Genomic DNA, 12,837 nt, shown 5'->3' with positions numbered 1-12,837 from the left:
CTTTTGCGGCGGCTTGAATTAATTTGATCTCAATCCCCTTTTTATCTCGGCCAGTGTAGTGTCGTAACAAACGTACACAGGCGAACACACAACAGAAATTTAGAAGAAAGTTCGGAACTGTATTACCTCAGTATAATAGACAACAAAGGTCCCTAACTGTGGCCATCTGACATAATGACCCTCTCGACCTATTGGCTGGCTTCTACGCCTACTACTGCAAGTGTTTTGGAATCATGTGTGGCGTTTAAAACGTTTATGAGAGCTGTTCATCCTGTCGATTCAGCTTATCTCACTTCGTTTGGGGTTCATTCGATTTCGATTTTTGTCACTTTCATTTTTATTGTCTGTTGTCTTTACCTGGTTTGAGCAATAGACTTCCGTTTTTCTAAATATTCTTTTTTGTGTTTTAGTAAATATTCTGTAATACTTAACTTACTTACACTTATTTAATGCAAGAACACATTTGATTAGTGAAAATGAGTTACAATATTACAATATATAACAGGATTTTTGCTAAAACATTAAAACACACAAACAAATATTTAGGAAAAAGGGGAGGCCATTCCCCCAAGCGCCCGTGGATTCGAGGTCAGGAAAATTGTAAATAAATTGAACACAGACATCAAACATAACCCTGAAAACTCAACCTAACTATTAGAGAATGAAAATAAGGTCATAACTAGTTGACAATGCCTCGGCATGAACTATCTTGGATCCAGATTAATATCTGAGATATAAGATTAAATTTATTTGAGAGTAGGAAATAGGTAGTGGGTAGGGGTAGGGAATTAAAGATACCAGATCAGTGGCGGATCCAGAAATTTTCATGAGGGGCCCCGCTCCAGTCATGCTTCAGTGATTCCCTATATAATCAACCAAATTTTTCCCATAAAAGGGCGCCCGGGCCCCTGCCCCTCCCCCCCCCCCCCAAATCCGCCTCTGCAGATTGTGGACTTTCGAGTCTTTTAACCTAAGAAGAGTAAAAGACTAAATGGAACAGTGAGTATACATTCTTTGCTTATAAACAACTTCGAAGAATAAGAACTGTTTTTAGTGAACATAAAAAAATCCATGCTTCACAACTTGTCACCCCATTTCAACTCAAGAGCTTAGACTCCTTTTTACCGCTTTGATGTAAAAGCATTTGAAATTGATAAATAGAACCGTCGCCGTCTGTTCACTAACTCGAGAGTCATATATATGATTTTCATATTTATAGCACGCACACATTTACACAGAGGGAGAGAGACCAGTGCCCTTTTATTGGGGCCACTGAACGGGCAGTAACCTTCAAGATTTATCAACTTCCATGCTCTTCCAGTACAAAAAAGTATATCAAAACTAACACGTATTTTCTAAAACAAAAGCAGTTTATTTTAAATAGTTACTATTATAAAACATTTGAAACACATCATTAGATGAAACGAATGGTCATCAAAACACACGCTGTCTAACTCTTCCATGCATATATTGCGTAAACAGCAGATACAATTTTTAATTCAGTAAAGCTCTTTGAAATAAACCATTTTACATACATGAAGTTAAACCAAGGAAATTTTGTTGTTATTTGCTCCTTACTGTTAGTTGTGTTTGTGATTCATAAAAGAAGATGCACGTCGAAACATCCAGAATAAATATTCAATATACTACGTAATCTGACCAAATTCTTTTATGACCTTGAAAAGAAATGACATATAAACAATATGCCATTCCTGTATATATCATCATTCAAGTTATCATTCAAACGCAGAAATCCCCTGTCGGTAACAACTACCGTCATGGCAAAAGATAACAAGAATGACCTTTTAAGCTTGTTTAAACTGAGTAGGAATTCCACAATTCCAGAACAAATGTTTTGTTTTTATTCATACAGAAACTGTGCAATAAATACCCGTATAACTTAATTTGTTGCAAATAAAATATTTGTCACTAATATTCCACTTGTGTAATATTCGTGACGCCGATAATTTTATTGTAAGGACAGACAATTTGATTTAAATTTTACTGATTGTTGTCTAATTTGGATTCCAATTATTCAAAATAGATTTAGATAAACTCTAGAATGTTATAGCTTATTTCAAAGTCCAATGTATAAAGGCGTGAACAAGGTTTAATCATAGCTTTTCTATGAGGCGCCGTTTTACTATTTATTCCTTATTTTCTGATATCAAAAAATATTTCTTGATATCAAAAAATGTAATGATTAGGAATATCAGGAATTCGAATTTTTGATATCAAAAAATCATTTTTTGATATCAGAAAATGTATTTCTTGATATCAAAATATCGTCAGTAATATTTGATATCAAAAAATCTATTTTTTGATATCAGAAAATGGATTTCTTGATATCAAAAAATGATTTTTTGATATCAGGAAATATTTCTTGATATCAAAAAATATTTCTTGATATCAGGAATTCAATTTTTTGATATCAAAAATTGCCTTTTTTGATATCAAGAATTCGATTTCTTGATATCAGAAAATAATCTTTATTTCTTGATATCAGAAATTCGATTTTTTGATATCAAAAAATCATTTTTTGATATCAAGAAATCCATTTTCTGATATCAAAAAATTGATTTTTTGATATCAAATATTACTGACGATATTTTGATATCAAGAAATACATTTTCTGATATCAAAAAATGATTTTTTGATATCAAAAATTCGAATTCCTGATATCAAAAAATGATTTTTTGATATCAGAAAATAAGAAAAGTATCAACGATTGCTCCCTGTGTGTCAATAAAAGCATCAACGTTCAGCAATGAGCCCTTACATTAAGGCTGGTGTTTCGGTCGTGTAATATACACGAAAGCATATATCAGAGTTCGGCTTCATCAGTCTCAATATAAGAAGTTTTGTGTTTTTTGTGTTTCACATATTTATTATTTTAAGGTTTATAGTCAACAATTGTAAGTTCTCACTTCTTTTATAAGCAATTATTGGTTTCCTCTGAAACAGATTTGTGCAGTCAGGTTTTTGCAAATATCAAGCCCCAGTGTTTTGTTCATCTTGTTTTTATATTTTTTTCCCGTTGTTTATGTTGAGGATTTAGTAAGTAAGTTAGTTCTGTTAAGTTTAAAAATAAGGAGATGTGGTATGATAGCCCATGAGACAACTAGCCACCAAAGTTCAAATGAAGTTGATGTAAGCAATTTTAAGCAACCGTACGGCCTTCAACAATGAGAAAACCCCATACCATATAGTCTCCTATAAAAGGCCCCAATATGAAAAAGAAATAAACAACTCAATTTAGAAAGCTAAAGGCCTATATGATTTATAACAAAACAATTTACGTAAAACAAATACGGCAGACATCATTCGTAAATATAAATCAACATTCAGACTTCTTATACGTTCAGGTATTTCACATCCAATATTTTATGGAAATATTCTTTACAAAGAACAAAAATGTCGGCATTCACCTCAAAGTTTAACCAAACCTTTAAAAAGACTTATTCGGAAAGGATATACCGGTAGTTACGATACTGTTGTCAATTAGTCATTAATGATTGAATATTTTGGTATTAATATTGATTCACTCATAGGGTCTTTGCATCGGAAATAAACACATTTATTCTAAAACCATTTGTTGGCATGATACGGTTTATGTTCTTCTCATGTATTCTATGATGGTATATGATACTAAACTCCTAACGGGAGGGATTGTACTTGATTTTCTTATGATGAAGACATAATCTTTCAATCAGTTTAATTGAGGTCTGGAGCTGGCATGTCAGTAACTGCTAGTAGTCCTTTGTTCATTTATGCTTAGTTTATTTTATTACCTATTCTGACATCGGACTCGTACTTCTTTTAAACTGAGTTTTACTGTGCGTATTGCTATGTTTTTCTTTATTCTACATTGGGTAGAGGTATAGGGGGAGGGTTGAGATCTCACAAAAAATGTCTAACCCCGCCGCATTTTTCCGCCTGTCCCAAGTCAGGAGCCTCTGGCCTTTGTTGGTCTTGTATGTTTTTTAATTTTACTTCATTGATATGTTTTGGAGTTTAGTGTGACGTCCATTTTCACTGAACTAGTACACAATTTTATTTAGGGTCCAGCTGAGGACCACCTCCGGGTGCGGGATTTTCTCGCTGCGTTGAAGACCCATTGGTGGCCTTCGGCTGTTGTCTGCTCTTTGATCGGGTTGTTTTCTCTTTGACATATCCCCCCCCCCCCCACCATTTCCATTCTCAATTCTATGAACCAAGACAATGCACTAAACTGCAGGCTCCGGACTTGGAACAGACACATAAAGAATGTGGCGGGATGAAACATGTTTGAGCGCTCAACTCTCCCCCTAACCTGGGACACTGGTGTTACATTACAACATAGTGTAAGAACAAACGTGGCAGGGTAACAACAACAAAAAGACAAATTACAGATGCGATAGTGACAACTAGTTCAAAGCCAACAACAACATAAAAAAAATGCATGTCTTGTATTTTCGAAAGATTTGTCTATTTCGTCTTTTTACGAGACTGCTAGTATTTCTTATGAACCGCGTCGTCAATAAACATTTTAGATACATATGAGCTTTTTCTGTGAAGTAATGAAACGTTTCAGTAGGTTGGATGTACGTTTTCATCTCTAAAATACCTTCATTTTGGAAAAGTTTGTCTTTATATTGAAAGGATTGTCAAGAAATTTTCACTTCATTTTGAGAAAAGTGGTATAAGTACAATTTAGTAGGGTATATATTTCGACTCTTCAAAATTCAAGAGTCTATCCTAAACTGAGGTAAACTATATGGTCTTCCAAATACCGTTTCGATTCCTAACATCACTGAAGAGATATTAATTGTCGAAATCCGGATATGGTGTACAAATTTTTGCACCTCATGTTTGCGGTATACCATCTTTTCCGCAAGTTTATTGTTTTCTGTTTGGTATTAAATTAATAATATAGATCAATTTTGTTACATCTTGTGATCCGTTTATTTGGCAATCGCCAATGGCAGTCAGCAGGGTTTAAGAACATCAGTTGTTCGACCTGTTAGCCAAATGCGTTTTGTTAAAATATTCTTTTTCACTTTTTTGATCTTTTGGAAAATGTTGTTTGTGCTGTTTTTAGACCCCTCTCTACCAAGAAATTTGTTTTGCTTGCACACGTATAAAAATTTTATCCAACGCAATCATAGGTTAGAACGTTGTTTTCAATTTAGACTTGTTTATGCATTGTATTAGATATATAAGGCGAAAAGATCGTGTATATCGCCAGTTGAACCTGAATATATTATCGAGCCATCGTATCTAAATCTTGAAAACTTTTTCCAGTATGTAATAAATTCTTAGGTCGACATATCCCGCCCATTCGGATTGTATGACACAAGAGTAAATATGTTTTATTTAGGAATAATTTAAAAAAATCTTCCATATATTGTCTTGTAGTGCATGGGTCTTAAATTTCGTAATAAGTTTGATCAAACTGAAGATTAGTGTAAATATTTTTTTTACTTCAAATATTGTTATTAAATAGCAGTTTTCCGGAGACTTTGAAGTCTTATTCATGTTTATAAAACTTGAAGTGTATAAGCATTTTGTTTTTGTAACAAGGGACACAATGTCATCAATATAATGACCAATACTGTGTATAGTGGTACTCCACACTATAAAACAATTGGTCTACCGGGAACATTATTTCAGATAATTCCTGATGTTTGGCCTCATTGGTGAGCCTGAATGTTTTAAATGACACACAGGGAGCCATCATTCATTTATTTCTTATTTTCTGATATCAAAAAATCATTTTTTGATATCAGGAATTCGAATTCTTGATATCACAAAATCATTTTTTGATATCACAAAATCTATTTCTTGATATCAAAAAATCAAAAATATTTTCTGATATCAAAAATTCGAATTTCTGATATCAAAAAATCTATTTCCTGATATCAAAAAAAGAATTTTTGATATCAGGAATTCGAATTTTTGATATCAGAAAATATTCTTTATTTCTTGATATCAAGAAATCGATTTTCTGATATCAAAAAATAGAATTTTTGATATCAGAAAATCATTTTTTGATATCAGAAAATAGGTAATAAATAGTAAAACGGCGCCTCATACTTTTCGCTATACCTCGGAAACCACATCGCTTCAACGGGACTTGACTCAAGTTAGCGAACAATATTAGCTAACGAACAATAAGAAGATATAACTAAAAACCACAATATCACATAAAACAGTCACGTTATTTCGAGCTAGCGAACAATTACAGAGACCTAGCGAACAATCATGAGAATACATACAATCAGCGAATCTTAAACAAAAACGACAACATTAACTTCAAACAAAAGGGAACCCATACTTCATATATAAAGAATACAAAGATTTTCTTTCCGAACTAAAAAAAATCCATATAAGGCATTCAATAGACAGCTGGATTACAATGGTCATAAGTTAACACATTGACACAATGCGATTGAGGGAAAAAGGAGGTGTGGTGCAATTTACGTTAATTTTGGACCAATTTATAGAGATTGTGACGGGCAACGACTATATAAGTATTGTAGAGGAGACATTGGCACAACTCTAAGGAAAATCTCCAGAGTGGTATATGTTCGAAAATCTGGAGCTAGGGTAAAAATAACTGAAATTGACAAAATGAGATTAGGGGGAGGGCAATTTAAGTTAATTTTAGACCAATTTATAGGGATTGTTACGGGCAACGGCTATGTAGGTGTTGTAGAGGAGACAATGGAACATTGTTTAAACGACTATATAGGTATTATAGAGGAGACATTGGCGCAACATTCAGGAAAATCTCCAGAGTGGTTTATGTTCGAAAATCTGAAGCTAGGGTAAAAATAACTGAAATTGACAAAATGAGATTAGGGGGAGGGCAATTTAGGTTAATTTTAGACCAATTTATAGAGATTGTGACGGGCAACGGCTATGTAGGAGTTGTAGAGGAGACAATGGAACATTTTTTAAACGACTATATAGGTGTTATAGAGGAGACATTGGCAAAACATTTAGGAAAATCTCCAGAGTGGTTTATGTTCGAAAATCTGAAGTTCAAAAAACTGAAATTGACGAAATGAAATTAGGGGGGAGGGTAATTTAAATTAATTTTGGATCAAATTACAGAGATTGTGACGGGCAACGACATAAAGGTATTGTAGAGGCGACACTGGCGCATCGTTTACAAAAAACACCAGAGTAGTTTATGTTCGAAAAGCTGAAGTTAGTTTTAAAAAATTGAAATTGACAACATAAGATTAGGGAGAAGAACAATTTAAGTTAATTTTGGACCAGTTTATAGAGATTGAGACGGACAACGACTATAAAGGTATTGTAGAGGAGACATTGGCGCAACATTTAGGAAAAACTCCAGAGTGGTTTATGTTTGAAAATCTGAAGTTAGTTTTAGATAAACTGTTGACACGGAGATATGTCTCGCCTGTCGGTATAAAATTCAGAAAAAGACAATCTGATGGACAGCAACATTGCCAAATAAATTCAGTCGCTGGACCAACTAGTGGGTAGGGCTTCGAAATGGTTGACACACTGAGATGTACAAACAGCAATGTAACTTTATAGAAAATATTGTCTATTGTAAGTAGTTCCTATCAAAGTAACTTAATCATAAAACTTAACATTGAAAATTGTTAATTGATTGAAAGTCACTAGACCATGACTTAGGGCAGGGCCTTAAAATAGTCAGCAAACTGATATGTACTGATAGTAATGCAACTTCATAGAAAATATCATTGATCTGTCGAAAGTAGTTTATATTAAACTAGCTTAAGCAGAAAACTTATCAATGAAAATTGCTAATTAATTGAAAGTCACTGGACTATGACCTAGGGGGCAGGGCCTCAAAATTGTCGTCAAACTGATATGTACTGATAGTAATGCATCTTCATACAAAATATCAATAATCTATCACAAGTAGTTCCTATCAAACTAACTTAAGCAGAAAACTTAACAATTGTTGACGCCGTCATCGCATCCGTCGCCGAAAAAGCAATCCCTATGTCTCGCTTTCCGCGACTTTCAGTTGCCTGTCACAATCTCTATAAATCGATCCAAAATCAACTTATATTGTCCTCCCCCTTAATTTCATTTTGTCAAGATCAGTTTTTTAACCCTAACTTCAGACTTTTGAGCATAAACCAATCTGGTGTTTTTCATAAACGATGCGTCAGTGTCGCCTCTGCAATACCTACATAGTCGTTTCCGTCACAATCTCTATAAATTCATCCAAAATTAACTTAAATTGCTCTCCCCCTAATCTCATTGTGTCAATTTCAGTTTTTTACGTTAACTTCAGATTTTCGAACATAAACCACACTGGAGCTTTTCCTAACCAATGCGCCAATGATTCCTCTACAAGGCCTAAATAGTCGTTGCCCGTCACAATCTCTATAAATTGGTCCAAAATTAACGTTAAGTGCACCCCACCTCCTTTTTTCCTCAATTGCATTGTGTCAATGTGTTACCTATGATCAATGTAATCCAGTTGTCTATTGAATGCCTTATATGGACTTAAGTTTAGTTCGGAAAGTAAAGCTTTGTATTCTTTATATATGAAGTATACTTCCCTTTTGTTTTAAGTTAATTTTGTCGTTTTTGTTTAAGATTGTATGTATTATCATAATTGTTCGCTAGCTCGAAAAAAAGGTGATTGTTTGTGTGACTTTGTGATTTTTAGTTATGCTTCCTAATTGCTCGCTACAATCAGAGACATAGACACATATTGTGAATACATATATGTCTCTACAGTTGTTCGCTGGCTTGAGTCAAGTGGCGCTTGGGTACATAATTGGATAATTTTTTTCCTTGTTTTGTAATGAATATTAATTTTTCGATTTTCATACCACATATTATCCAAAATTCTCTGAGATGTTACCGTTGGTTACCAGTTGATCCCTATGATTATCATTTGTTAGGACTAGTCTGGAATGACAAGTTATATGTTGACACTGAAATTCCCTTCGGCTTGCGTACAGGGGCTATGGCAGCACAAAGGACCACAAATGCTATAATGTACGTGTACAGAAACATGGGTTACAATGGTGTTAATTGACGATATAGGTTCAGCCGAAACGACAGAATTTGCCAGGAATGGTTTTCACAATCTCAAAACTGTAATTGATGACCTTGGTTTTAAGGTAGCGGAGCAAAAGTGCATGTTGTGCACCAGACACAAATATGATATTTCTTGGAAAACAGTTTGACACTGTAAACATGACAATTTCTATTCCCACTGACTAATTAGTTGAAATAAAAGGAGTTATTGAGAAATTATTGACTAAGAAAACTATCACAAGAAAAAGCTTGAATCAATTATTGGAAAATTGTCCTACATAGCTGATTGTATTAGATCTGCAAGGTTATTCATTGCACGCTTGCTTGCTCTCCTCAGAACTGTATCACGCAAAGGTCATCACGTTAATTTGAATGGCGAAGCCAAAAAAAGACTTGAAATGGTTTTTAAAATTCATGACAAGGTTTAATGGAAAAACCACAATTCCAGAGCATATCTGGACCAAACCAGACCAATTAATACAAACTGATGCGACGTTATCAGGAATAGGTGGTATTTTTTATAATAGCTGCATCACTGAGTACTTTCATTGTGATATACATACGTCTTGGTCAGATCACCATATTAGTGTATATGAACTTCGGGCTGTTCTGGTCAGTTTAAAAGTGTGGGGTAAAAGACTGTAAAATAAACGTATTGTGTTGCACTGTGACAATTCATCTTCTGTTATTCTCCTCAATACAGGTAGATGTCGTGATAAGATCATGCTTAGCATAGCAAGAAACATTTGGTTAATTTGTGCTCAATATAACATTCAGATCAAAGCGATTCATATTCAAGGAATAAACAATCGAGCAGCAGATATATTGTCTCGTTGGACATCACTTGAAAACCCTTATGCAAAACTGTCGACTGTTTTATAGATGACAATTATATGTTAGATATTGAAGTTTCGGATAACTTGTTTAAGTTTGACTCATCCATTCAATTTCAGAAACAGGATCAGATGAATGGCTATCACTTCGTCGGAAAGCAAGAACAATCTTGAAAGCAGCTTTTAGACCGGGAACTTTTAAAAATGTGAGGACTCAGCTTAATACATACCTTTTGTTTTGCGAAAAGTTTTGTAGATCAGCATTTCCTCTTGATCAAGAGACACTCTGCGGATATGTGTGTTTTTTGTCAGATAATTTTAAGAAGAGTGGATCCGTAAGAAACTACTTATCAGGTGTTAAAACTTGGGCCATTCTGTTAAATTTTGATCCTGAGGAATTTAATTCACCTTCGCTCAGGCTAACCTTGTCAAGTATTGACAAGCTTAATACTAATGTTCCAAATATAAAATTACCATTTGAACCGTCTCATTTGTATCGTATATATGAAGTCCTAGACATGACGAGTGTACAGGATGCTGTGTTTTGGGCTGTTATTATGATAGGCTTTTATGCTATGCTTAGAAATCGCAATTTGCAAACAATTCAAACACAACGTTTAACCCTAAGGAGCAGTTAACCAGAGGTGACATTCAAATTACTGAGGAAGGATTAATCATCGGCCATATCCAGTGGTCAAAAACTAGTCAAAACACAATAGTATTCACCAGATTCCTCTTAAAAGAATCGAGGATTGTGTTCTATGTCCGGTACTAGCTTATTCTAGAATGGTAAAATGTTGCCTGCTTTACCAGAAGAACCCTCTTTTGGTCTAAGTGACAGTAAGGGAAAGATTTGTGCCTTTTCAAAGTCCGACATAGACAAACTTCTTCATACACTCTTAGTGCGTTGCGAAATGGATACTTCACAATTCTCGTTTCATAGCTTGCATAGAGGCAGTGCTACTTGTGCATCAGCTGCTGGATGCACAGACTCAGAAATTTGTACAATAGGCAATTGGGCTTCATCTTGCTACAGGGGCTACATCAAACACTCTACTGACAAACTTTATTACATCTCAAACAAAGTGGGATTTTTTTGCAAACTTTCCAGCTGCTAAATTTCCTTGAATTTTTATCCTTAATTTCCTTTGATTTCTGTGCTTGGCATTGCGTTGCCTTGGTGATTATATTATTAACCACCACCTTTGAATGCCAGCACAGACTTCAGTTTTATTATATAGCCACTCTGACAATACAGTACAAATTGGTTAAAAATGGCTAGTCATTTTGTTTAATTTTTTCTTTTTTTTTCTTTTTGGGCTGCTTGTTTGTTATCTATATCAACCACACTTGCAATACAATGCATTAGTATTAAAAAAAAAAACATACTATAGATTCTTTATCTACGTATTCTTTAAGAACTTAAATAGTTCTCGTTTAACTTTTTTTTTTTATCTCATTGTTTGTATTGTATTATGAAAAATTATTGATGTTGTAATGTTTATGCCCTTTGGGGCCCATAATTGGAAAATAAAATATCTTATCTTATCTTATCTTATCTGTTCGGGGCGTCCTCCATGTTGTAGGTTCATCACTTTGGCTCTTTCTTAAAAGAGATAACAGGTTTACCCAGTTTACCACATATATACAAATTTAAAAGAAACCAAGTTTTTATCCCACCCGCCCTCCCTATTAAAATCACGTGGTGCCATGACTGTACATCAAAACTTTACTGGAAGTCTCCTCTTTTCGATGTCTTATAATATGATTTGATCATTTGTTCCAACTTTGATCTCTTTTTTATTTTCTCTGAAGTGACCGTTTTGTTATCACTTAAAGCATTCCAAATATACAAATAATTTTTTTTTTAATATTTTATACATATCACAATGGCTTATGTAAAGGAACAACAAAGGATAAAGCATCCCGTCGCAAAAAATGAACTAAAACAAATAAAAAAAAAAACCAACATGGATAAATGACAACCGGTCAACCACCGACAGCAGATTCTGCACTTGGACAGAAATAGTTTGCGTACATGAAACACATCGATCCACTCAATCTACGGTACGATGTCTTATTCCTTTTATATTCATACGAAAAAAGGAGATATGGATATGCGTCAATGAAGCAGCAATCCAACGACAAAGATAACCGTACAACACTGGAGTCATACAGTCGGCAACAAGACAGCTATCTATACAATATATAAAACTCTGATTGAAATAAGGAAATTAAGAAGTAGGACCAATTTACCACGAATTTATTCCACGCCAGGTGCATTTTTAACGTCTTTTGATCTTATTTCAATGATCAGTATCATCATATTCACAACTTTTAAATATGTTTATACTTAAGTATTTAAAAACATATATAATTGTGCATTTCTGATCCTTTAACCCCAAATAAACATCTTCAGATTACCCGGGACTGCAATTTAGATATATCATGACCCAGTATTTTTTAAGGAGAACCAAATATCTGTCAGAAGTAAATTCCCATGGGTAATGTATTGCATTTTGGAAACAAATTAATTTATGCTGGTCAGCGAGCGATGTCATTCGAAATAGAATTTTACTAAAACATATAAGATTTGTAATATTGTTTTAAAAAGGCATGGAACAGCAATTTTTAGTGCAAAATAACTATTTTATGAATGAAAATCTTTTTAAGTATATAATTCGGTTATGCAATATATAAAAATCCAATAAGTTTCGGCAATTTTCCGATTTTTACCCCGTGAGGAGAAAGAAGCCCCAAGGAAACAATCAGGATCCAGCATCAAAAGTAAAGTACTCAGATAACGAAAAATATTCAGATATTCTGACAAGGATCCTAACATGGGATATGGAAAACATTTTGTTAGCAAAAATAACTGAAATCCCCAGACTATAGCAACAAGACAAGCTTGTATGTGAGAAGAATTAGAAAGCCAATAACAACAATGAGAAGAATTCACAGT

This window comes from Mytilus californianus, unplaced genomic scaffold (assembly GCF_021869535.1).
Source record: "Mytilus californianus isolate M0D057914Y unplaced genomic scaffold, xbMytCali1.0.p SCAF_1, whole genome shotgun sequence".
Classification (NCBI taxonomy): Eukaryota; Metazoa; Mollusca; class Bivalvia; order Mytilida; family Mytilidae; genus Mytilus; species Mytilus californianus.
Note: the sequence above shows the minus strand (reverse complement) of the source record.